At 36.4% G+C, this 26,919-nt stretch overlaps 1 long non-coding RNA gene across 1 annotated transcript in view; it reads right to left on the reverse strand.

Annotated features, from left to right (window-relative positions):
• Window positions 1-2,117: 2,117 nt before the first annotated feature.
• Window positions 2,118-26,919, reverse strand: part of LOC116592400 — an 82,302-nt gene continuing 57,500 nt past the window's right edge. Inside the window, exon 3 of the long non-coding RNA XR_004286480.1 lies at window positions 2,118-2,333. This is a non-coding gene — a long non-coding RNA (uncharacterized LOC116592400). The remainder of the gene's footprint in view (window positions 2,334-26,919) is intronic.

Here is a 26,919-nt window from a genome sequence, read left to right on the forward strand (position 1 = left end):
GAATCACTGAACACTGCATCAAGGACTAATTATGTACTATATGTATAATGACTAACTGAACATAAAAAACGGGATGCTTTTTATAATTAGTAAAGGACTTTTCCTCCTTGGTATTTTTCATGTGTGTTTCTTTACAAAACTATAAAATCTAAATCTTTATTTGTAAAGATTTTATTTATTTGTTTTAGAAAAAGAGAGAGAGAGAGCGTGTGCACTTGGGGGGGAGGGGTTAGAGGGAGATGAGACTCTTAAGAAGACTCCACGCTGAGCACAGAGCCCAACCTGGGCTCAGTCCTGGGACTCTGAGATCACAGCCTGAACTGAAACCAAGAGTCAGACACCTAACCCACCTGCGCCATCCAGGTGTCCCCTCTAAATCTTTACTTGTAATTTTCTTTGTACAGTATACCAAATAAATATATAGTAACTGAATTAGAGGGGAATTGAAAAAAAATATTTAAATATCACTCATTTAACAAGTGTTCACAGAAACTGCTTAATAGTGAAGTTAATACTGCATAAAATTACATTGGGGACTGTATTTAACCAAGTAAAAAAAGTAAGAAAACAAGAATGATTTTAAAAATTAAGATCCAAGGGAAAAGTAGAAATTTCCAGAGAAATGGCTCCCAGCTGTTTTGAATATAGAATGAAATCAAATTAACTTTTCTTCTTCATATGCCAACCCTACTTATCTTGTGACAATTTCTTTGCCGCTCAAGGAATGACAGTGTGTGTTCAGAAAGGTCCTTTATAGCCCCCCAAATGCAAGGTTCTGAAGAAAAGAGGCAGCAGGGCATTGCAGTGAGCTTCTGGATATACTTGAGGAAGGAGTGTGTGTGTGTGTGTGTGTGTGTGTGTGAGAGAGAGAGAGAGAGAGAGAGAGAGGAGAGAGAAGGCAGGGAGCTGAACAAACATTTATCTGTTAATCCTATCCTGGCAAGGCATTATTCCAAGAAATCCAGAGTGAGAAAAAAGGCCAAGTGAGACAGAGAAGAAGGAGGGAAAATAAAAACCAGGAGGTCCATTACCAGTCTGACCACAGTGTCACAAAAGGCACAGCTGATTGCTTTGTCCGCTGAGACATCTGAGAGGCCATATGCTGCATCTCAAAACAATGCATTATAGGAGGACTAGGGCTAAACCGTTTAACTGCGCGTTCTTTCCAATTGCATATCTCTCGTTGGTCAGCCCCGTGGAGCACTGTCACCCCTGAAACTTAGCTTTGTGTTACTGGGCAGCTCTCGGCATGTGACAGCTGCATGTGAAGAGCTTCTCAGTGGTGCCTGGGTGGCTCAGTGGGTTAAAGCCTCTGCCTTTGGCTCAGGTCGTGATCCCAGGGTCCTGGAATCAAGCCCCACATCGGGATCTCTGCTCAGCAGGGAGCCTGCTTCCCTTCCTCTCTCTCTGCCTGCCTCTCTGCCTACTTGTGATCTCTGTCTGTCAAATAAATAAATAAAATCTTTTTTTTTTTTTTTTAAGAGCTTCTCACTGGGCAGAAGCAGACATTTAAAAGGGTTTTTGTGATTGGCAGGGGGTGAGGGAAATGCTGTGAGCCATCTCTAGGGTCACTCTCATGAGGAAGTGGGCAGAGTCAAGCTGATCTGGGGTCGTGTGTAAACTGAGGTCAGTATACACACTTCAGATAATCTCTAGTCTTAAATTTTGCATATCCATCCACAAAAATACCAACATTTGTTTTCTGTGTACCATATTGCAGGTTTTATCCTAAGCATTTGATTTCCATGATCTCTTCTAATACTCAAACACATGTAAGAAACACACTCTTGGGCGCCTGGGTGGCTCAGGTCGTGATCTCAGGGTCCTGGGATTGAGTCCCGCATCGGGCTCTCTACTCAGCAGGGAGCCTACTTCCCCCTCTCTCTCTCTGCCTACCTCTCTGCCTACTTGTGATCTCTGCCTGTCAAATAAATAAATAAATTCTTAAAAAAAAAAAAAAAAGAAAGGCACTCATTTCTATTTAATAGACAAGTGAACTGAGGCAGAATGGGTACAAGTGGAGTTGGGAGGAGTTGCCTAATAAATCGTGATCACAAAACATCTAAGCCTTACTCTGACAAAGCTGGAGAGAACCAACTAAACCCATGGAATGAGGAATGTGCTTTAATTTTATTACTTTCCAAATAGTAGACCTCAATAGTTTCAGATTTCACAACCACTTTACAGGTAACAATTAACTTATAAGGAAAAATTCCAGTTGACCATCTTTTAAAGAAGTGCTACAATCAGTATCTTCTTGGCCAGATCATTTGATATTTACTCTTCTTTCCAAATGTCTTCCTTTTGATGATTTCATTGCAATGTAGTATCTCCTTCCAAAGAAAAAAAGGAAAAGAAAAGAAATTCAGTGGGCCTTCATGCAATATCAGATCTCCCAAAATGACTGAATGTAAAGAAGTGGTCTAAAGAAAATCCCCAGGAAATCTAGAGGTTTTTATTTAGTGACCATCTTCTATTGCCACAAATAATTTAGCATTGATGGCATAAAAGAGGACTTTAGTAGGATGAGCTTGAAATACTGAATGGAAAATTACTGCACTCTGATCATTCATTAGTGACTTTTCAAAGAATGGGCTACTGCGGGTAACTTAGCAGCCAACTGAAAAAAAAAAAAATGCCATAAGCCAAGCTGATTATTTTACTGTCATTCAGCTGATGAAAAAAGTGGATGTGGGCTTGGTGTTATGATTAATAATAAGTCACTTGGTTACGTGTTATGTGCACAAAGAAAATTCCACATCTTGACCTTGGGAGAAAATAGGCTTGTAATTTGGGGGGTAGTCTTAATGTAATTATTACCATCTGGGCCTTTCACTGAATTTCCCCCCCATTTCTAACACTGTTAGCAGGAATATCCTTGATTCTGTTATTGAAGATCCCTTGGCATAATAGTGACCTCACAGGAATGATTAATGACTCTTAATCAGAGAATGGGGGACAGGATTCCAAGCTCCAGTTGGAACACTGAATATAATTAGCATATTCACTTTGCAGAAGACAGTCACTTTTTTGTTAGTTTGTGCTCTAGTGCTTTGACTGAAATGGGTAAGTAATTATTTCACATCCCTTTATTTATTGTAGTGACCTCTAATACTAAGCATGCTTTTAATTTTGGGAGAAGACTGCCTGTTGCGTGACTTCTTAGGGTCTACGCTTTTGATGTTGGATAGTTTGTCCTCAGTAATAGTCTAATTATCCTTCTGGAGGAGATGTTTTGTTTTCAAAGGGGATTTTTCATGGCTTAAATCGGATACCCCAAAGCTGCCAAGTAATAAAAGAGATGGTTAAGATTCTAAATCTTCTTGCCTAACTACTAACTAAAAGCCAGAAGTGTTGGTGTTATTTTGGTGACCACAGTATTGCATTCTTCTTGCAAAACTGCATAATTGAAGGGGTGGGGTCTGGTTTGCATTCCATCAAAACTGACTTTTATAGCCCTTAGAAAGCTGGAAATCTGCTTCATGTTTAACATCTCTTTCCACAAAAGGTTCATCCTTTTTTCATGTTAAGTCATTGAAAAAAACATTGATGTTCAGGGTTTTTTCAAATCAAAGTGATGAATACCCTTAATATCTTTTTGTACTGAAATATGTTCCAATAGTATCTTCTGTTGTTGATCTGTTACTTTTTTGTTCAGTCTTCATGTGCCAAATAATTTAGTTCTGACTTTATCTCTTAATAAGTAATAAATAACAGTTCATTGGTGAGCAAATGCATGTCTAACATCTGTTTTGATGAGCTGGAGATTTCCCACCTTGTGGGAAGCATTTCAGAGCATTTCTCCTCCCTATGTTGCACTTAGCCTGGAAGGAAGTTCTTAATGCCTGGATACAGTTTCTGTCCCTGCTCCCTTTCCTTTCCCCCCACCTAGAATTGATAGAAGATGGGAACCAAAGAAAAAAATCAAACAATGAATCTCAAAGGAAGACCCAGAAGTAAATATCTGAGCCAAAAAAAAAAAAAAAAAAAAAATCTGAGTCGGAGATAGCATTAAAATAGTTACAGTTATGGAATGAGGAATTAAAGAGAAATGGCAAACATGACAAAGTCCCCTAGACTCTGCCATAGTCCCGTGACTGAAAGTCCTGCCAGTTTCCAACTCTCTTTCCTAAACCATTCCATATGGATGTCTAGCTTGTGCTGGAAGGAGGCAGATTTTTATACCTGCCTTAATAACATACCTGGGCCTCCCTTATCTCCCTCCCTGTTCTGTCCAAACTCAGAGCCCACTGCCACCAGAGCAATTTCATTAGTCTTCTTTTCTCCAGGTGAAATAAACTGTAATCACTATTTATGAGAGAATAGCTCTTTACCATCCAGGTTGGTGACTTCATTATCCCTCAAATACTTTCCAGTCAGGGTCTACTAACTTGCAGATATAATATTGCGGGGCCATATGGGCTGGGTCTCTGTACAGCCAACATAACTGTCGTTGTGTGGCAAATTATAATGTAAAATTAATGTGACTTCCAGTTTTAGTCAAATACAGATAAAGATCCTTCAGGCTTTATGCCACCTTCCCCATTAGCAGTATCTTTTCGTTTTTCCCCTTTATTCCTAAATGCAGGAAAATTCTTTCTTGCAGTTGTATGTCAAAAGGCTCAGATATCCCTGCCCAAGGGAATAAATCTAGACTTATTTTCATTCCAAATTACCCCTCTTTAGTGCCCATTTGTTTCATTTTTTGCCTTGTTTCAGCTCATTTTTCATTGCCTTTTTCCCCTAAATCTATTTTTAAAAACTTGAATTTTTCTGCCCTTTTATGTCTTATTAAAGTCTAAACTGACTATAATCCCTTTCATGCCACTAAGCAGGGAATATTCCTGAATTCTAAAAAACAAAATCATTTTCCACTTCTAAATTCATATTTCATTCAAATTTTGGAAATATTTCTTTACCTTCTGTTCATAAGCACATAATTATCAATTCTTGGCTAAAAAGGTAGGAAATTTTGTCTACATTAAAAAAATCTTCCATAGAATGTAATTATTCTTTTAGTCTAGTGAAATTAACCAGTTCCCACCCAATTTATTGCCTCATACTGGAAAATGTCACAAACCAGGCATCTGACTTTTAAGAATTGGCTACTGCCCAAATTCTGTGCCCAAGAGTGAGTATGGCTTTAAGAATAGTTGGCATGGTGATTCACAGACCTGTACCCCTGGGGATAAAAATACATTATATGTTTAAAAAAATTTAAAAATTAATAATAAAAAACAGTTGGCAGATTCAGCTCTGGTCATGATCCTAGGGTCCTGGAATCAAGCCCCACGTCGGGCTCTCTGCTCAACGGGGAGCCTGCTTCCTCCTCTCTCTCTCTCTCTGCCTGCCTCTCTGCCTACTTGTGATCTCCAGCTGTCAAATAAATAGATAAGTAAATAAGAACAGTTGGCAGAGCCTTGAAGGAATGAACAGGACAGACATAAATCTTGTCTCTTAAGAGTTAGCTCAAGGTCCACATGTCCTATCACCTACCCATTATATGAAGTTACTTTGTGAAAAATAGAATTATATAAGTATAAATTCTTTTTTTTTGGTAGTCTTTTTTAATGATAATTATAATTTCTATGGTTACTGTTAACATTTTAGTGTAATAAAAGAAGTTTTGGAGCCAAACAGACTTCGGTTTGAACTCCAGTTCCACCATTGTGTGGTCTTAGACAAGTGAGTTGGCTTTTGTAAGTCCTAGTGGCCTTATCTGTGAAACAGCACATAAGAAAACCTACTTAATTGTGTGGATATAATTATATATTTAAAGTACTTTTCTACTATCTGACACATAGTATTTCCAAGTTCTTTAATAAAAATTATCAATACTTCATCTACTTCAAAAAAGTGATTTAGGACATAAAAGAAAGAAGTGATTTAGCAATATCAAATCAGAGTTCAAGCACGAGAAGAATATTGAAACCACCTATGATAAAGATTTCTTCAGTTTTATGAGCAACAGGAATTAACTTTTATGTCTTCAGAACCTTCAGATTACCAGGAAGACAAGATATCTGAGACATTTCTATAAGCCCAGAAACTGTGTAGAAGGTAGCTCTCAGGGAGGGTTATGAGTGCTCTACAAGATGAATATAGTCTCATTAGAAAGTCCTACCCATCCAATCTCCTTACTTTAGAGAAATGAGGAATCTGGATTTCAGAGAGTTTATGACAGCCAACTGGTGGTATTACTGAGAACTAAAAACTAGTTTGCTTCCCAAACTAGTTTGCGTTGAATGATCTTTCCATATGTAGTTATTTTGAGTCAACTAGAAAATCTGCAAGAACATCAAAATAATGTTCTTTCTTCCTCTGGCCTCAGTAATGACTGGTTAAGAATGCTTTGGAGCAAATATCAAAGCAGTTGCAGATCCTCAGTGTTCCAGAATAGCTATTTTAAGTTCTCCAAGGAAAAATTCCTGATAAAGACCTTTTTTCACAGTAACTAAAAAGGCTCCTGGCTCTCTTGTCAGAAAGTGGCTATTGAGACCTCAAATACAAGATGATCTCCTTTGAAGTAGCAGGAGGGAATGAACAGAACTCTAGAATGAACATCAAAAAACTCCTTGATCCTAGTAATAACTCACGTCTACCTTTTATGTGGCATAAAGTGAACTTTATATATCTCTGAATTTCAAGTTATTTTTACTCTTCTTTTTTTCTCACACATACCATACTTGGTCCAGCAACAAAATGTGAGGGTGCTATCTTTAAAATATCTCCAGAATCTGACCACTACTCATCATTTCCACTGCTAAATCCTTCTTCTAAGCAGCTATCATTTCTTCTCTGGTCAGTTAAAGAAATCTAATGAATTTGCCTGGTTCTACCCTTTTCTGCTCAACACATTAATTAGTAAGGGTAACCTCAGAGTTTGTTAGCCAGACTTCCATAATGGATCTGTCCCTTGTTTAACAACCTTAATTTGTCCCTAAAAACCCTGCTACTAAGTGAAACCCTGGTCTTTTATAAAAGTATTTTCTTTAATTTAAATTTCTTTAATTATGATTAATTCCATTGCAGCTGCAAACACACAAAAACTGTATACAGATAGGAACCTATTTTAATTGAACAATAAAAATATTGTTCAATTGTCATAACATTGTATAAGCAATTAAAATCAAATTGAAGATAAATTGTGCTTAAAATATAATGACATGAAGGTTTGTTTTACTCAGCAAAGAGGAAAAGACTTGATGGGTTCTCGTTGGTGGACATGTGTTGAAGGTCGTTGTTCTTTGTAGGCTATATTCTTCCTTCTGAACAATTTTCTTTAGTAATGTTTTCAACAATTTGAAGGATCCTGGTTATTTTGTACTCAAAGTACATAAAGTTAACATAAAGTTATGGTATAGAAGCATTCTGTGGTATAGAAGCATAGAAATATACCTTTAGTCAAAATAATAGCTAAAGATGAAAGCACTTGGAAAGATTAAATAGTCTATGTAGGACATATAGAATGAAAAGTGATAAAAATGTTATCTCTTCATCTTTCTGACTAGGCATACTTAGGCAAAATAAAACATCTTTAGTTTATCTGAACATGGTGTACAGTTCAAAATTTGTTCTGATGTTTGATGACTAATAGCTGTTGAGTCACATAGAATAAATAGCATGTTTTCCTCAAAAATGGCAATGTCAAAATATATTTCTTACACTTATTTGCTCTCTGTGCTTTAGGAAATAAAGATCACTATATCAAAAGAAGAAAGAGTTGTTTAGAAAGTGGGACAGCTGTTCAAGAGTCATATGGCAAAGAGTGGTTAACTGAATGGGCATGGTGTATGGTAAATCTAGGTTTACTGGTCTTTTACTAAGGTCCTCAGTACTTTGTATGGCACTGTAGAACAGTGGTGGCTCATTTATAACCCAAGAATCAGAATATAGGGAAGGGTTTTACCTAACATATTTCACAAGTAATTAATTCAACATGCATTTTTAAAGTACCTATTATATAACAGGTACCCTGATAGAACAGGTAAGCCCAAAAAAGAGGGTTATCCTCATTCTCAAGGATTCCTCTGCTATAATATTACAAGCACTATAATATGGAGCACTCTGCACATCCTTGTCCACACTTGCTATGTCTTGTCTTTTTTTTTTAAGCCATTCAAACAGGTGTGAGGTGATATCTCACAACAGTTGTGATTTTCATTTCCCTCTTGATGAGTGATGAGCATCTTTTCATGAGTCTCTTGGTCATTTGTAAGTCTTCTTCGGAAAAATGTCCATTCAGGTCCTCTGCCCATTTTTTAGATAAGATTTTATTCACTTGTTTGAGAGAAAGAGAGTGCATGGGGGGAGGGGAAAGGAGGAAAATGGAAAAACAGATATCCCGCTGAGCAAGGAGCCCAACATGGGGCTTGATCCCAGGACCCTGTGACTATGGCCTGAGCTAAAGGCAGATGCTTCACTGACTGAATCACGTAGGTGCCTGGTCCTCTGCCCATTTTTAAGTGAGTTGGGTTTTTGTTTTTGTTTTTGGTGTTGAGTTGTATTAATTCTTTATATATTTATTCCTAATCCCTTATCAGATATATCATTTATAAATATCTTCTTGCATTCAGGAGGTTATCTTATTGTTGTGTTGATAGTTTATTTCATGGTGCAAAAGCTTTTTATTTTGGTACAGTCCTAATAGTTCAATTTTGCTTTTGTTTCCCTTGCTTAAGGGGACATGTCTAGAAAAATGTTGTTATGGCTTATGTTAAAGAAACTACTGCTTATGTATTCTTCTAGAGGTTATATGGTTTCAGGTCTTTAATCCATTTTGAGTTTACTTTTGTGTATGGTGTGAGAAAGTGGTCCAGATTCATTCTTTTGCATGCAGCTGTCCAGTTTTTCTAGCATATTTGTTGAAGAGATTTTTTTTCCCCCATCATATGTTCTTGTCTCCTTTGTCATAGATTAATTAACTGATATACATGAATTTGTTTCTGGGCTCTCTGTTCTTTTCCATTGGTCTATGTGTCTGTTTTTGTGTCAGTATCATACTACAGCTTTGTAGCTAGTATTGTGATACTTCCAGGTTTGTTCTTTCTCAAGACTGCTTTGGCTATACAGGGTCTTTTATGGTTACATACAATTGTGGTATTACTTGTCCTAATTCTTTGAAAAATGGTTGGTGTTTGGATGGTGATTGCATTATATATGTAGATTGCTTTTGGTTGTTCAGACACTTCAATAATATTGGTTCTTCCAGTCCCTGAGTATAGAATATCTTTGTATTTGTTAGTGTCATCTTCAATGTCTTTACTCAGCATTTTATAGTTTTTGGAGCATGGGTTTCTTTTTTGTTTTTGTTTTTTACCTCCTTGGTTAAGTTTATTTATTTATTTTTTTTTTTTAAAGATTTTATTTATTTGACAGAGAGATCACAAGTAGACAGAGAGGCAGGAGTGGGGGGAATCAGGCTCCTTGCTGAGCAGAGAGCCCGATGCGGGGCTCGATCCCAGGACCCCGGGATCATGACCTGAGCCGAAGGCAGAGGCCTTAACCCACTGAGCCACCCAGGCGCCCCAGGTTAAGTTTATTCTTGTGTATTTTATTCTTGTTTGTGCAATTGTAAAGGGGATTGTTTTCTTAATTTCTCTTTCTGTTACTTCATTATGCATAAATAAATGTAACTGATTTCTGTATATTAATTTTATATCTATGACTTTATTGAGCTCACTTACTAGTTTTAGTAGTTTTTTGGTGGAATCATTAGGGTTTTCTACACATAATATTACGCCATCTGAAAACAGTAAAAGTTTTATTTCTTTGTTACCAATTTGGATGCCTTTTACTTCTTTTTCTTGTCTGATTACTATGGCTAGGACTTCCAATACTATGTTGAATAGAAGTGATGAAAATGGACATCTTGTTTTTTTCCTGATCTTTGAAGAAAAGCTCTCAGTTTTTTTTCCACTGAATATGATGTCAGCTGTGGGTTTTTCATATATGGCCTTTATTATGTTGAGGTATGTTTCCTATAAACCTACCTTTTGAGTCTTCATCATGAATGGATGTTGTACTTTATCAGATGCTTTTTCTGCATCTATTGAGTTGATCATGTGATTTTTTACCCTTTCTTTTATTAATGTAATATAACCCATTGTTGTTCTGTGAATATTGAACCACCCTTTCCTTCTTGAACTATAAATCCCACTTGATCATGGTGAATATTTTGTTAATGAGTTGTTGGATTCAGTTTGCTTATAATTTGTTGAGGATTTTTTAATATATGTTCATCAAAAATACTAGCCTGTAATTGTCTTTTTTTTTCTCAAGTTCCTTGAGAAATTGAAAAATATAATTACCACATGATCTAGTAATTCCGCTACTGGGTATTTACCTTAAGAAAAAAAAAAAAGCAGTAATTTGAAAAGATATATGCACTATGTTTATTGCAGCATGATTTGCAATAGCTAAGATATGAAGGAAACCAAGCATCCATCCATAAATCAAAGGATAAAGATATGGCATGTGTACACACACACACACACACACACACACACACACACACATGCATGCGCACACTGGAATATTACTCAACCATGAAAAAGAATGGGCTCCTGCCATTTGAAACAAGATGGATGGACTTAGAGGGTGTAAGGATAAATGAATTAAGTCAAAGAAAAATACCATATTATTTCACTCATATATGGAACTTAGGAAACAAAATGCATTAACAAACAAAAAAAGAGACCAGAAAAACAAACAAAAAAACAAAGCCAAATAGAGAGAACAAACTGGTGGTTGCCAGAGTGAGGTAGGTAAAGGGATAGGTAAAATAGATAAAGGGGATTAAGAGTACACATATGGTGATAAGCACCAACTAAGGATAGAATTGTTGCATTATTATATTATACTCCTGGAACTAATAACACTGTATGCTAGTTACACCTTAACAACAGGAAAAAAAAAAAAAATACAGAGTGCTCTGGGAGCAGATAGGATGGAGCCTCTAATTGTCCTGGAGTAGGGTGAAATTTTTAAGGAGCAACACAGAAAAAGATACATCTTAAGATGAGCTTTGAAAGGGCAAATAGCCTGAAAATAGAGGTGAAGTTGGGAACCTGGGTGGTCCAGGTAGAAGAAGAGTATCTGAAATGGTATTGAGTCATTAAAAAGAGTCTTTTCTTTAGAGCACCAGGGAGTCTCAATTGATTAAGCGTCTGCCTTTCGCTCGGGTCTTGATTCCAAGGGTCCTGGAATCAAGCCCCATGTTGGGCTTCCTGCTTCTCATGTTAGAAGCCTGCTTCTCAGAACCTCTCCTTCCTGCTTGTGCTCTCTCTCTCACTATCTCTGTCACTATCTGCCACTCTCTCTTAAATAAATAAATAAATAAAATCTTTGGAAAAAAGTTTTTTCCTTAAGGTGGCACCTTCCATTTATGAGCTTTTATCAGTGTTGATTGTGCTTTGTTTCGTATTTAGACAATAAAATGTACTGAAAGGCTAAATAAGGGGGAAAATGATTGTGATTTCTACCCACAAGGATGTTGTTGAAGTATCACTTATTGCTCGAGTTATCTATGGCAACAAAACAGTTCACCCAAAACTTGATGGCATAAAGCAATAGCCATTTGATTATGCTTATGAATTATATAGGGCAGAAATTTGAAGAATAGCAAGGAGGGCTTGACTCAGCTTCATGATATCCCAGTACTCAACTGGGAATATTGGAAAGCTGAGCTAATTTAAATGGCTGGGAGTTGGAATCATCTGAAGTCTCCTTCACTCAGATGGGCAGCACCAATGCTGAGATGATTTGAAAGATATGTTCATTGCAGAACACCTATACATGAATTCTCTAGATTGCCTAGGCTTCTCCCAGCATAGATACTTGGTACAAAATTGGAGTGTCCTTAGAGGAAGCATCCCTAAAACCAGCATCCCAAAGAATCAAATGGAAGGTGTGTGGTTTTCACTGAAAGAGCCTCAAATGTCACAGAATGTCATTTTCTCTGTCTTTTTTTGGTTGATGTAGTCCCAATTGAAATAAAATGGTCATATACCCCATCTTTCCATGACAGAGGCGTTAAGGTATTTGTAACCATTTACTTAAATCCCCACATTTGACACATTATAAAATGTTTAATAATTACACAGTGGTATTTTCTCTATAGATTATAATGGGAGAAATTTCTGGTTTAGTTGTCACGTAAAATCTTTCCTCTTTTGAGCAATTGGTATATATTTTTTTAATTTTTATTTTTTTAGATTTTTTTTCAGTATACCAAAATTCATTGTTTATGCACCACACCCAGTGCTCCATGTAATACGTGCCCTCGATAATACCCACCACCAGTCTCACCCTACTTCTCACCTCCCACCCCTTCAAAACAGTTGGTATAATTTTACTTTCTGATCACTTGAATCATATAATTGCATTTCCCTCTGAAGTTTGGTAACTTGGAATATTTTTGTGTTGTTATTTAAAATATTTCTAAAGAAGACACAGAGTAAACTGAAGTCTGTTTGTAGGTGACTATAATTTGAATTTTATATGCATATGGACTAGGGGCAGGGGATGAAGATGGGAAGATAGGGGCTGGGTCAGCAGGGGCATATATCTCCTGCTGAGGACTGATCCACTTTATGTTATCTCATTTAACCTTTATATTTATCCTGTGGTAGAGACATTGACATTTAAATTTTATAAAGAGAATTATCAGGATAAATTACCTTTTGACTTTTGACCTTTAAAGTCCAAGGGCAGCATGATGGAATTATAACTACAAATTTTGATTTTTCATTTCATTAAAACATTGTAATTTAAACACTAGCTTTTACAGTAAATTAGACCAGTATGTCTAGAACTATATATAGGAAAGAACCCATTTTATTTTTTTACTTTAGATTTGCCTATCGCTGACATTCCATAAAAAGAAATTTAAAGAAAGAAGAAAACAGCTATAAATTATAAGCCCCCCCTTTTTTTGGTTATTAGATTCAATAGGTATAAAATTGCTTTGTCAAATTACTGTGAAGTTTCTAAACTCTTAACTTCAATTTTTGTACTTAACTTGGCAACAGTTTTTGGACCACTGCCTATCTACAGACAACTTCGAGTAATATTGACCTAGAGGATTAGATTTAGGCAGAAATCTAATTCTTGCCTTGATCTCTAACCCAAAACTTAGTTACTAGTCTGTACTGAGTGGCCATCTCAGTCAGCTTTTTTAGTTTGGTTTTTTTTTTTTTTTTTTTTTAAGAGTTGAATACAACTGTCTTTCAGTGATTTATGCAGAAGGGTCAGCTTACTCCCAATGGCCTGGGGAATTGTCAATGCCTTGCCCATTGTTTAGCCACAGCCAGTGTTCAAAGACCAGAGTGATTAAGCAATGGCATATGCACAATATGCTTATAATTTACAGGCAGCCAGGGGCCCTTCCCGCAGAGTTCTTGCTTGTATTGAATGGTAAAGAGAGACTGGATCTATTTGAATGCTGTCTATATATGGGAAGTAGAAGGTGGCTCTATCTTGAAGCTGTATTTGTGTTTGCCAAAAAAGTACTCTAAAAATATCATGTGTCTTTAGAAAATGTGTGTGGATTAAGAATTTTTCTTTGCATAGCCTGGCTGAAATTTTGTTAGGATTTTGTGGTAGACTGTATGCTACATGAGTACTTTCTAAGCTTCTTTTCCAAGAAAGAGAAAGGAATGCAGTTTCAATTTAATATCAGAAGAATTTGCCAGTTTGGGATGCCTCATGAGGTTTGGCAACATCAGATTGGCATAACATTTTCCAAAGTGAATTTAAAGGGATTAGAGTTTGCTTGTCCTGATTCTTATCCTTCAGCAGATGATTTCTCAGAATAAGGCATTGTAAAGAAAACTATGGTAGACCAGCCCAGCTAACACAAGTAGACTGTCAACTTGTTCAGTATGTTAGTATCCCTAAGTGTAGTTGTCAACATTTATTGTACATTGAAAGCACTGGAGGAGCTTTTTAAAAATGCTGATTCCTGGACCTCATCTAGATCTAAATTCATTATTCTGGATTAGCACCTACGCATGGATGCTTTTTAAAAGCTCACATAATAATTCTACTGGTCATCAAGGTTGGGGACCACTGCCCTCAACTAAAGGATACCATGATGGCTGAGTCAATATTACTGGGGTCAAAATCTGTTCTTGTTATGTTACAGAAAAATTTTGCTTCAATAATTGATGAAAGTAATATATGTGTTTACTACCTTTATTGTTGTATGTAAAAATCCAATCAATTTGGGAAATAAATATATGACAAATAAATAACTAAAAATAATTTGTTGAGCACTGATATGGACTTATTACACTATCCCAGTTTATCATCACAGTGTTAAAGAAGTCAGCTTATATTTTGATTTTAGAATTACAAGCAATTACAGAGTTACACATAGCTTATGAAAATTATCTATGGTCCTAACTGGGGGGGGGGGGGGGGAAGACAGAGTCCTGGACGTTTTAGTTTGAGATCTAGTATCTTTTTATTTATTGACTACTTAGTATTTTAAAGTCAATGTCTTCTCCCCACTGATACTTTTTTGGTCCAGTCTATGTCTCCACTCTTCCACAGGCCAATTTTTCCCCCAGTACCTCTGGATTCTAAATTAAAATTTAAGTTCAATTCCCTGCCAGGTTTTGGATTGTCCATAACCTGTTCCTGCTGTATTCTCTAACATTAGCTCTTTCTCCCACTATTTCCCATTTCAATTTTGTCATCTTTGAGTTATCCTTGACTTAGAAATGCTACCAATTTCTGGATATTAATTTCGTATCCTACCCTTTACTGAATTCATATATTACTTCTAGTTTTTGGTGGAGTTTTTAGGATTTTCTATGTATAGTATTATGCTACCTGCAAATAGTGAGTATTTAACTTTTTCTGGTCTGATTGCTGTGACTAAGACTTCTGGTACTATATTGAGTGAAAGTGGTAAATAGACATTCTAGTCTTGTTTCTGACCTTAGGAGGAAAGCTCTCCATTTTTCACCATTCAGTATGATGCTGTTATCTGTGGGTGTCTTCTATATGGACTTTATGATGTTGAGGGTGTGTGTGTGTGTGTGTGTGCTTAATATTATCGATATTTTATTGAAAGAAAATACTAAATAACAGAAGTTAAGTGCAAAAAACAACTTTCCCAAACCCCCATGTAGCTATTTAAGGCTGTTTCTAAAATGATGATTTGTTTGTATTCTTTTTTTTTTTTTTTGTAGTTTAATGACACTTTAAAGGTAATGCACACATAATAATTTTTAAAATCTCAAACAACACCTAAAAAATGAATGTATATTGTGAAGAGTCTTCCAACCCTGTCAGGTTCCCAGGACTCCAACCCAGTGGCAACCAAGCTTACCAATTTTTGCATTTTCTTTAAGACGTATTTTTAAAAATTAACATATAATGTATTATTTGTTTCAGGGTTACAGGTCTGTGATTCACCAGTCTTACACACAACTCACAGCACTCACCATAGCATATACCCTCCCCAGTGTCCATCACCCAGCCACCCCATCTCTCCCACCCCGCTCCCCTCCGGCAACCCTGTTTGTTTCCTATGATTAAGAATCTCTTATGGTTTGTCTTTCAAACAATTTAACCTCTTTTTAATTTTTCCCTCCCTTCCCTTATGATCCTCTGTTTTGTTTCTTAAATTCCACATATGAGTGAAATCATATGACAGTTGTCTTTCTCTGGTTAACTTAGTTTATTTAACATCACACTCTCTTGTTCCATCCACGTCACTGCAAATAGCAAGATTTCATTTCTTGGTGGCTGCATAGTATTCCCTTGTGTGTACACACACACACACACACACACACACACATACCACATCGTCTTTATCCATTCATCTGTTGATGGACATCTAGGTTCTTTCCATAGTTTGGCTATCGTGGACATTACAGCTATAAACATTGGGGTGCACGTGCCCCTTTAGATCACTATGTTTGTATCCTTTGTGTAAATGCCCAGCAGTGCAATTACTGGGTTGTAGGGTAACTCTATTTTCAACTTTTTGAGGAATCTCTATACTGTTTTCCTGAGTAGCTGCACCAGCTTGCATTCCTACCAACAGTGTAATAGGATTCCCCTTTCTCCACATCCTCACCAACACCCATTGACTGAGATTCCTGACTTGTTAATTTTAGCCTAACTGGCGTGAGGTGGTATCTCATTGCGGTTTTGATTTGTATTTCCCTGCCAGGTGATGTTGAACATTTTTTCATGTGTTTTTTGGCCATCTGGATGTCTTCTTTGGAGAAATGTCTGTTTATGTCTTCTGCCCATTTCTTTTCTGGATTATTTGCTCTTTAGGTGTTGAGTTTGAAGTTCTTTATAGATTGGATACTAGCCCTTTATCTGAAAAAAACATTTGCAAATACCTTCTCCCATTCCCATTCCATAGGTTGTCTTGGTTTTGTCGACTGTTTCCTTTGATGTGCAAAAGCTTTTTATCTTTTTTTTTTTAAGATGGTAAATTATCTTTTTATTTACTTTTTTTTTTATAAACATATAATGTATTTTTATCCCCAGGGGTACAGGTCTGTGAATCGCCTGGTTTACACACTTCACAGCACTCACCAAAGCACATACCCTCCCCAATGTCCATAATCCCACCCCCTTCTCCCAACCCCCCTCCCCCCAGCAACCCTCAGTTTGTTTTGTGAGATTAAGAGTTACTTATGGTTTTTCTCCCTCCCAATCCCATCTTGTTTCATTTATTCTTCTCCTTCCCCCTTAAGTGGTGATGCAACATGGGGGCTTAAGGGCAAAATCTTTTTATCTTGATGAAGTCCCGATAGTTCATTTTGCCTTTGTTTCCCTTGCCTTTGGAAACACGGCTAGCAAGAAGTTGCTGTAGCCAAGGTGGAAGAAGTTGTTGCCTATGTTCTTCTCTAGGATTTTGATGGATTCCTGCCTCACATTTAGGTCTTTCATTCATTTTGAGTCTATTTTGTATATGGTGTAAGGAAGTGGTCCAGTTTCATTCATCTGCATGTGGCTGCCCAACCATCTGTTGAGGAGACTCCTTTTTCCATTGGATATTCTTTCTTGTTGTGTCAAAGATTAGTTGGCTATAGAGTTGAGGGTTCCATTGATCTATGTCTGGTTTTGGGCCAATATTATACTGTCTTGATGATTACAGTTTTGTAATAGAGCTTGAAGTCCAGAATTATGATGCTGCCAGCTTTGGTTTTCTTTTCAACATTCCTTTGGCTCTTTGGGGTCTTTTCTGATTCCATACAAGTTTTAGAATCATTTGTTCCAGCTCTGTGAAAAACTTGATGTTATTTTCATAGGTATTGCATTGAATGTATAGATTGCTCTAGGTAGCATAGACATTTTAATGATATTTGTTCTCCAATCCATGAGCATGGAATGTTTTGCCATTTCTTTGTATCTTCCTCATTTTCTTTTATGAGTGTTCCAGAGTTTTCTGAGTACAGATCCTTTGCCTCTTTGGTTAGGCTTTCTCCTAAGTATGTGTACCGTTTTGGGTGCAATTGTAAATGGGATTGACTCTTTAATTTCTCTTTCTTCTGTCTCATTGTTAGTGTACAAAAATGTTGAGGTTTTGATGTGAGAATATATATCTTGCAAGTTGAACTTAAAATCCCCCATTGCTAATAATTTTGCAAGTCATAATTATTGTATTGTTTTTAAATTATGTGTATTACTCTGAAGTTAGGTCTTTATGATGTCAAATATGTGGTTATCTGAAAATATTTCCAATTACTTGATTAATACATACAAATAACCTGGTCCAGAGAGAAAGCATAGATTTGAGAGTTTCAGCAATCTTCTACAAGTTCAAAATTTAAAAAAAAATAATTTCATACTTACACATTACATGGTATCACAAGTTTTGTAGACAATGTGAAAAAGCACTTCCCTAGAACTGTGACATTCATATCATTTAGACATTCATATCATTTCAATCCCAATTGTTATGAAAAGAACAGTTTCTACAGTTTGTGAAGTCTGAGCAAAAGTATAAAATAGTATGTAAAGATTTCACTAGGTTTTGTTGTTGCTAACAAAATCAGATCTGAGTCTTGTAGGTAGTTAATACAACACATTGATCCAGCAGAAGTAGCCAGTATCATTTTTTAGCTAATCATTTTGGTCAGTTTGTTAATAAATTGAACTCATGAGTGTTTGTGATACAGAAGAGATTGTCTTTTCATTTTCAACCAGATGTTACTGATGGGATTAAACACAGGAGTGAATTAATTCAGACAAAAAATCAAGGAGATAAAATTAGAGAAAAATTCTATGAAATTAATACCCTATTTAGAGAAGGACTAACTTGATATCTTTATAAGGCCATATTTTCCAGGAAAGAATATTTTTAATTTATTAGATTATATTATGTAGTAACAAAATTAATTTCAAAGTCATTAGAAATACATATTTTTATTATGTATTTCCTAATTCATGTTCCCATATTCCCATCATAAAATATTTTTTCCCAAAATTGGTTTATTTGTGAAGATTTTTAAAACTATCTTCATCTCCAAGGTTCATCCTGTGACTTATCATTCATTGTACCAGATAATGTTTAGTTTAAAGAAACATATTTCCTTACTAATATTCCATTATATATTTCTCAGGCTCATTGTTCAATAAAATACTGTTTATTATATAGTATATTACTTAGTGGTTTGTTAGTAATATTTGAGTTCAAATACTGCCTCAATTTCTTTTCCTAACATTCACTTAAAACTAGACAGACTTCAATTTTTTATACCTATTCATCACAAAACTGCCTATTTTAGGTTTACCACAAGAGAGATAATAATAATATTTTAAAAACAGAGAAGTACAACCAGGAATACAGAAGCCTCAAAATGTCTCTAATAGAGGATGCTGGCAGGATAGAAAATTAAGTTAACCAGATGCTTAGCTTTCCTCCACAAACAAATAAAAAAATGTAAGTAGAAGATTTAAATTAAAAACATTTTAATTACATTAAACTCCAAAAGTTAACTCAAAAGAAAGAAACCAATTTAAAAAATCTAAGCCAAAAATGTAAGTACATTTATATTTTACCTCCTTCAGGTCTTACTCTAGGTCTCGGGCACTGGAGTTTTAGTATTCAAAGGGACATAGGAAATGGCTCTCAGAGCATGTGGAGGCAGAAGCTGGCACTGAGTCCTCTACAGAAAACCTAGCCTTCCCCAGCTGTCCTGGCCCTAATAGGAGAGTAGGAAAATGCCACACCGCAATCTGGATATGAAGAAATACAGTTCATCTCTGTCAAAAGCTTTTTGCAAAAAGAGAAAAAATAAGACTCCTAGGAGAAATAAAAATTCCATTTAAGGTGTGAGCGTAGGATTGTCTTAATGCAAAACTCTTGTTCTTTGCTTTGGTTTCTGCTGACTTTCTTTTCTTTGAATTGTCTTGATATTTATGTAGACTAGAGTTTTTCTCTTGAATCCAGAGCCAAAACGTTGGATCCTCTATGTACAGACTGTTATAACATATTTATGCATGTCACCCTACCAGCCTTGTTGGTAAAGATAGGCTATATCTCCTATTTTTTTCCTGCAATTATTTTCTAGCATAGATCTCAAGGTTTTGCAAACTAGTGAACATCATACTAAAGCAGTGACAATTTCAGCCTCCTGCCTCAAAGCTAAATTAAGCCAGAAACTGAATCTCATCAGGTCACAGTGTATGCTCTGAAGGAGAATTTTTATTGATTCTCCCTAGAACTGCACTTGGGCTTAAAGGTATCATTGTAACCACAAAGCTTCCTGGCCTGGAGAAAGCCACAATTTGAGAAAGGATGTAGGTAGATAAGAATATTGGATTTTGGTTACAAACTTACCTTAAGAATAATCTAGATGTTACCCTTGTGTTTTTAAAAAATGGGAAGTTGGAGACCAACTTGTTGCTCATGGAACTCTGAAATACTTCTTGATTGACCAATACTGTACCACATAAGGAGAGTCATCTCCAGAACTGTGCATTCAAACATGTATTAAAAGTAACAAGATTATTTATTCTTCTGTTGTGCACACATTTTCATGAACTGCAAAGATGAGAATGTGATGAATGCCATAATACAGCCGCCAAATTTGTGGTTGAAGAAGTAAAGTTTGTGGAAGATGGGCATTGGAACTGATCTTTTTTATTATTATTATTATTACTGTGTCATGTTAGTCACCATGTAGTACATTAGTTTTTTTTTTAAGATTTTATTTATTTATTTGACAGAGAGAGATCACAAGTAGGCAGAGAAGCAGGCAGAGAGAGAGAGGGGGAAGCAGGCTCCCCGCTGAGCAGAGAGCCCAATGCGGGGCTCGATTCTGGGACCCTGAGACCATGACCTGAGCCGAAGGCAGAGGCTTACCCCACTGAACCACCCAGGTGCCCCAGTACATTAGTTTTTGATGTAGTGTTCCGTGATTCATTGTTTGCATATAACACCCAGTACTCCATGCAATATGTGCCCTCCTTAATACCCATCACCAGGTTCACCCATTCCCCCATGCCCTTTTCCTCTAAAACCCTCAGTTTGTCTCTAGGCTAAAATCTGTAAGTAGATGTAAGCATTATAGTCATCTTTGTATTTCATCTCTAGTAACCAGCCCCTTCCCACCAGGCTTTATCATGAAGTTGATGATTGAAATATGTATCCCCAAGTACAACATAAATATTAAATTTATCTGATAGGTTGAGATGTAACAGAGTTAATGGGTAATTTATAAGCTAAGGAACCTTAAAGTAGCGATCCTGATCAGAAAGAAGTATGGAATAGAATAGTGTATTCTAATTGTAGTCATTAGAGTCATATTTTCATGATTTTCCATATTTAAATAAAACCTGAGCTATTGTTTAATATTTTCCTTTAAATCTACTTATTTAAGAGATATAATCAATCAATACCTTTTTCTCCTCAAAATTTTTATCAAAAAGCAAAAAAAAAAAAAAAAAAGGAAAAAGGAAACAAAATACTTAATGGTTCAAGTAGGGAGAAGGGAGAGGAGCGTGGAGCTGAGGCTCCAAGTCTCTCCAGAGACAGTCCTTATTCTTGAAGCATCCTCATTGAGGAGGTAAGTCGAGCCAGAGACACAGTCCCGTAGCCCCAAGGCCCTGTCTCCATCTGGAGAATATATATATTCTCCATATATATTCTTTCTATATATTCAGACCACCACAATGGTCTGAGGGCCAGAGGAGCTGGAGGAGCCAAAGGATCACTAGAAGTAGTTGGCTACAAGCTTCTTGGAGAGGATGCCCCATGTGTCTTGTGAGGCAGCCTAGAAGATGATGTAATCTTTCTAGAGATGCTCATCTAGCTTCCAGATGGCTGCCACATTCCCACAATGACAGAAAAAGCACAGAGAGCACAGTTTCATTGAAGTACCACCTGTAACTTTCCCTCACCAGTTAGTGGGAATACCAGATCATGCCAATGTTATTGGCTCCGTGTTACTGCCACATAGGTAGTCAGTCCTATGGGCTGTCTTCAGGGTTAGACTAGAGCAGATCACACATGGCCCTGTTGTGAGGCACTCCTTGCTTTTAATCAAATCATCTGAATCTGGTCTAGGGTCTGGATGGAGGAGAGAGCACACATGTATGCAAAAGACTGACAGGCTAAGCTCGTCAAAGATCTCAGGTCAGCAGCATCACATGGTCACCAAACCATATGCCCAGGGGATCTGGTAGCTCTAGTGTTTCCCCAGGATCTTGGTGATGTGATCAGCCTATTGAACATTAAGTACCAGCAGCAGGAGGAATGTTTCAATGTCCAGAAACTATGAATCATAAATCTCCTATGAAAAGGTCATTGGTCTCAGGGACTCACCAGCCACACTGAACAACTCCTTGAAGTCACAGAATTGTCCAGGGACATCACCACATACTGTGACTGGTGACTCCACCCCCTGCACATTGCCCTCTTCCACCACAGTCTCTCATGCCTGAGTGCACAGGCTCTTGACTTCACTCCCCTGGATGATTTTAGGGATGTGCCCATCAGAGTCCAGAACTAGTGCCCACTGGTTTCAGAACTAGAACCCCTGCCCCTACACAGGTTAGAGCCACCACACCCCATCACAGGCAACTCTGACTCTGACTCACGGGCTCTCTGCCTTCCTTCCTAGCTTCCTTGCCAACTTGCTTAACCTTCCATCCTGTATCTTTTTGCAGTTTTTCTTCCTTCTTACCTCTAGTCATCCTTACGCTGCTTCTCTTGATTTCTGTTAATCTCTTCTTCAGATTTTGTTTAACTATTTTCTCTTGCTTCCTTTTTTAGGTGGGTTTTATTATTAGTCCACATTCAATGTCCTACATTCTATCTTTGGTTCATCAATTTATTTCCCCTTAAAAGCCAGTTAATGCTCTAAAAACTGTTCACAGATGTCTACCTACATGTGAATATTCTATTTAATGAAAATACTATAAGTGATATATAATATAGTAATTTAGTAAAAGTGACAGGAACACATGTTATGCATTCTATCAAAGCCAATACAATGAGGAATTATATTCCTTGGAAAATGGTTTCCTGTAAGAAAAAAAGAAAAATGTGTAGACAATCCTAAGTGGGTGATTTAGGCAATAAATTAACAAATATAAATATAAAGGATGAAACTTTGTTTTACTTTATTGTCTTTTGAATTTAAATGAGTTCTTCTGAAGATAAACAACAGCATGGAACAATTTTCCTTTCAATTGAATTAATGAGTTTGGCCATATTTTTCAATGAATGTTAAAAATAGAAAGTATGATACATTGTATATACATTCTTCTTTTCCTTAATTACTAATTTGCAGAGGAAGAGGGTTTAATAGGTAATTCAGAATTTCAGAGAATTGAAATTAATACTGGAAAGTAATTTTATATTGTCATGATTAAATTTTTCAATAGGGTCTATGTGTGTATGTATGTGTGTCTATCATTTGTAATCCTCTGGACTGGAAGAGGGCACCTACCGTTTGTCTAGGATGGTCTACACTCAGTATCAATAACTGTTGACAAAATTTACGGCAGTTAAATACAGACAAAACAACTCTAAATTCTGATAGTAACATGTTTCGTGCAATTTGACTCGCAAATTGGATAGATAGCTTCCTGAAGAAGTATTTTTAAAATGACAAAATCATCTATGCAGCCTCTAGAAAAGATGTTAAAAAGCTGAGTTAAGGGAGGGAAAAGGTGAGAACAATTATTCGTCTTTAGAACATAACAAATAATCATGATATAAATTAGGTTCTTTACATAGGGAATAAATTAGCACTCAGCTTTACAAAAGGGCTTAAAAGCAAACTACCCTCATAACATCAGATGTAAGAGAAGATGACCGCATCTCTTTGCTTTGCTGTCTTGGCCAGATCAGAGTGTACAATGATGAAAAAGATTGGTGGTGGTTATACCCCCAGTTTGTTTTTCCATCTTCCTTTTATGTACTGTCTTCACGGGAGAGTGTCAATATGTATTGATCTATCTTCACTACTGTGTTTTGTCCTTACCGCTCTGCCGTGAGAGGCGGACTTCAATACGTTAGCCCACTCCAACAAAAGAACAGCCTACCCAAAGTCTAATAATTCTGCAGTGTGTTGGAAAGTGTGTTTGTTTTAAGGAATTCTTCCTAATCTGCCGGAAAACATTTCTCACACTGGACAGTGTTGTTTCTATCAGAGCGAGCGTATGAGTTTTTGTCTTACTTTTCTAGACACTTAATACAAATTTAAGGAACTTTTTGGCATTTGGAAGTCCCTGAATATGTGTGATTCAGGCATATAAACAAGATTTGTCTGGTTCTGATGTGGAGATGTGATTAATTTCAGAGACTTGGTGACATTTTCAATATGCACATCAAGGATTAGGAGATATATGAGATAGAAAGCAAATGCCAAGGAAAGAACAATTATGGTTTGCTAAACACTGCATAAAACATAGGTTTTTATGCTGTTTATATATCTCTAACTGCTAGGGTTTGGAATCCTATGAAGTCATAAAATGTCCCGAGCTGTATTAGTAAGTGTTTTGTGTGGGTGGAAGAAAGTCCTTTGAAAAGTATCATCTTGCAAGAGAGTTAAGTTTTTAATTATCAGTGATGAGAAAGCATAGTGACAAAATTACCTCACTCACCATTAGGGAAAACTGCATTTTAACAAATGTGAAATATTTGCATTTGACATCTAAAGCCAGACTGGATGGCAGACATCAATGTACGGGGATTAGAGTCAAAGGCAGAGACATCTGTATTTTCAGCACTGGAATGTTAAAGTACCCAAATTTAAGCTGATTTTTTAATACTGAATATGTATTACATGCCTGGCAGTGAACACTGCAGTAATTTAATAAAGTGTCATTTCATTATAGAAACCCCATTACTGGAGTTAAACTTCCCACGGAATTCTGCACAAACACCTTTCTTTAATGTTACTTCTTGCCTTGCCTTCGAGGATTAAAGATACTGTAATATATAATCTGATTCTGTCAGCGTGTATGAGCCTACTCTCATTTGTTTCAAACTTTGATATAATAGTTTAAGTATTTTTTACTGTAATTTGATGTTCATAGCAAATTCACAGTTGAATTTCTATGAAGCAGAAATTTCCATTATTATGTGATTCTAGATTTCTGCTCAGTATTCTAGCTAATAATTCATAATACTTTATTTTTTTTTTTTACAGTTTTTTCTTTTTTAATGGCTGTGTGATCCGCCAGCATATGAATATATCACATATTGTTTATCTCTTTGGCTTTTATCTCTTTGGCTTTCCTATTGCTTCCCAGCTTTACTGAGATATAACTGACATGTTGTATTACATAAGTTTAAGGCACACAATATATTGATTTGATACATTTATATATTGTAAAGTGATTACCAGCATAGCATCAGCTAATGACTCCGTCATTTCTTCTAATGATCATTTCTTTTCTGCTGTGAGAACATCTAAGATGGACTCTCTTAAGTACATAATACAGTATTGTGAATTATAGTTCCCATGCTGTACGTTAGATCCCCAGGACTTATTCATCCTATAACCAAAAGTTTGTACCCTTTGACCAGCATCTGCCCATTCTCCCCATCCTCCCACAATCACCTGTTTAGTTACTCTGTATTTCTAGGAGTTCGTTTTTTTAGATTCCACATGTAAGTGATATCCTACAGTATTTGTCTTAATCTGACTCATTTTACTTAGCATAAAGCCCTCAAGGTCCACCCATGTTGTCACACCTGGTCTTTCTCATGGGCTGAATAATATTCCATTAGATGTATATTTGTATATAAATATATATTTTATCCATCTGTTGAAGGTCAATGGTAGGGAAGGGTAAGAATGAAATATAAAAAGTACAGCTAGGCCCTCCCATGTCTGAACATTTAAAAGTACACTAGAAGTTTAGACCGTTGTAAATATTTCCATTCTCAATTAAGAAATCTTCATTTAGATTCAGGATTTATAAGCTCTGTTTCTCAATGTGTTTTCTTAAAAAATATTTTTTATCTCTCTACATAATGTGGGGCTTGAACTCATACCCCCAAGATTAAGAGTCACATGCTCTACCAACTGAGCCAGCCAGGCACCCCTCATTGTGCATTTTAGAAATTTTAAGGGGCTCACAGTTAAAATTTCTTTAGGAACCTAGAGTTTTATTTAGGACTTCCTACATAATTAGTGGGCTGCCTATTACAGAGACAGGTAGTAGCTTCAGAATTTTATAAAAAGTGAGTATGAAAGTATGGGTTTCGAGGACAAATGATATAATTAAATATTTAGGAATTCTAGGGATATTGCCATGTTGGTTGATGATTTTCAGAATTTGTCTAAAATGTGTTTGATTTCAAATGGCAAGATTTCATTTCTTTTGATGGCTGCATAGTATTCCATTGTGTATATATACCACATCTTTTGCGACAACATGGATGGAACTAGAGCGTATCATGCTTAGCGAAATAAGTCAAGCAGAGAAAGACAACTATCATATGATCTCCCTGATATGAGGAAGTGGTGATGCAACATGGGGGCTTAAGTGGGTAGGAGAAGAATCAATGAAACAAGATGGGATTGGGAGGGAGACAAACCATACGTGACTCTTAATCTCACAAAACAAACTGAGGGTTGCTGGGGGGAGGGGGGTTGGGAGAAGGGGGGTGGGATTATGGACATTGGGGAGGGTATGTGCTTTGGTGAGTGCTGTGAAGTGTGTAAACCTGGTGATTCAGAGACCTGTACCCCTGGGGAGAAAAATATATGTTTATAAAAAATAAAAAATTAAAAATAAATAAAAATAAAATGTGTTTGAAACTATACCTATTGCCTAATTTTGCCACCAAATAAGTAATGCCAGTCTTTTTGTTGTTGTTATTGTTAATGGGGATGATGGTAGTAAAAAGGAAGGGAGGAGTGTAGCAAGCATAGACATTTAGGTAAGGATAGATTTGGGACTGAAAAACTGAGAATGCCTGGCACATACTACTTCATACTCAACAGTATATCTTATAAATATGAATAATTCTTCTTCATAAGGAGACAAACCACAGTTAAATCCTTTCCTTCCTTCCACCTTTTTTTAAATCTCCACCTCTCTCTTTCTCCTCCCCACTACAGCCTAACATTTAAAAATGTTTAATATATACCCCTTTGTTTTGTAGATCTTTTATAATAGGCATATTACTTTTAAAATGTTAAGTAAACCCATATGTGTTACCAGTATCCAGATCAAGAAATACAATATAATCACCCCGCGTGCCCCCGATTCTCCCTCCCAGTCACTTCCTCCCATAAAGGAACCCTCATCCCGACTTCTATCACCTAAATTAAGTTGTGCCTATTTTAAACTTTATGTAGTTGGGATCATATGATATATATACGCTTTCCTTACTGCGAAACATGTGTCTGTCATCCAGACGGTTATATTTAGTGGTCTTGCTTTTGCTTTCTGTACAGTTTTCTATATTATGAA

Source organism: Mustela erminea, chromosome 6, assembly GCF_009829155.1.
Source record: "Mustela erminea isolate mMusErm1 chromosome 6, mMusErm1.Pri, whole genome shotgun sequence".
NCBI lineage: Eukaryota > Metazoa > Chordata > Mammalia > Carnivora > Mustelidae > Mustela > Mustela erminea.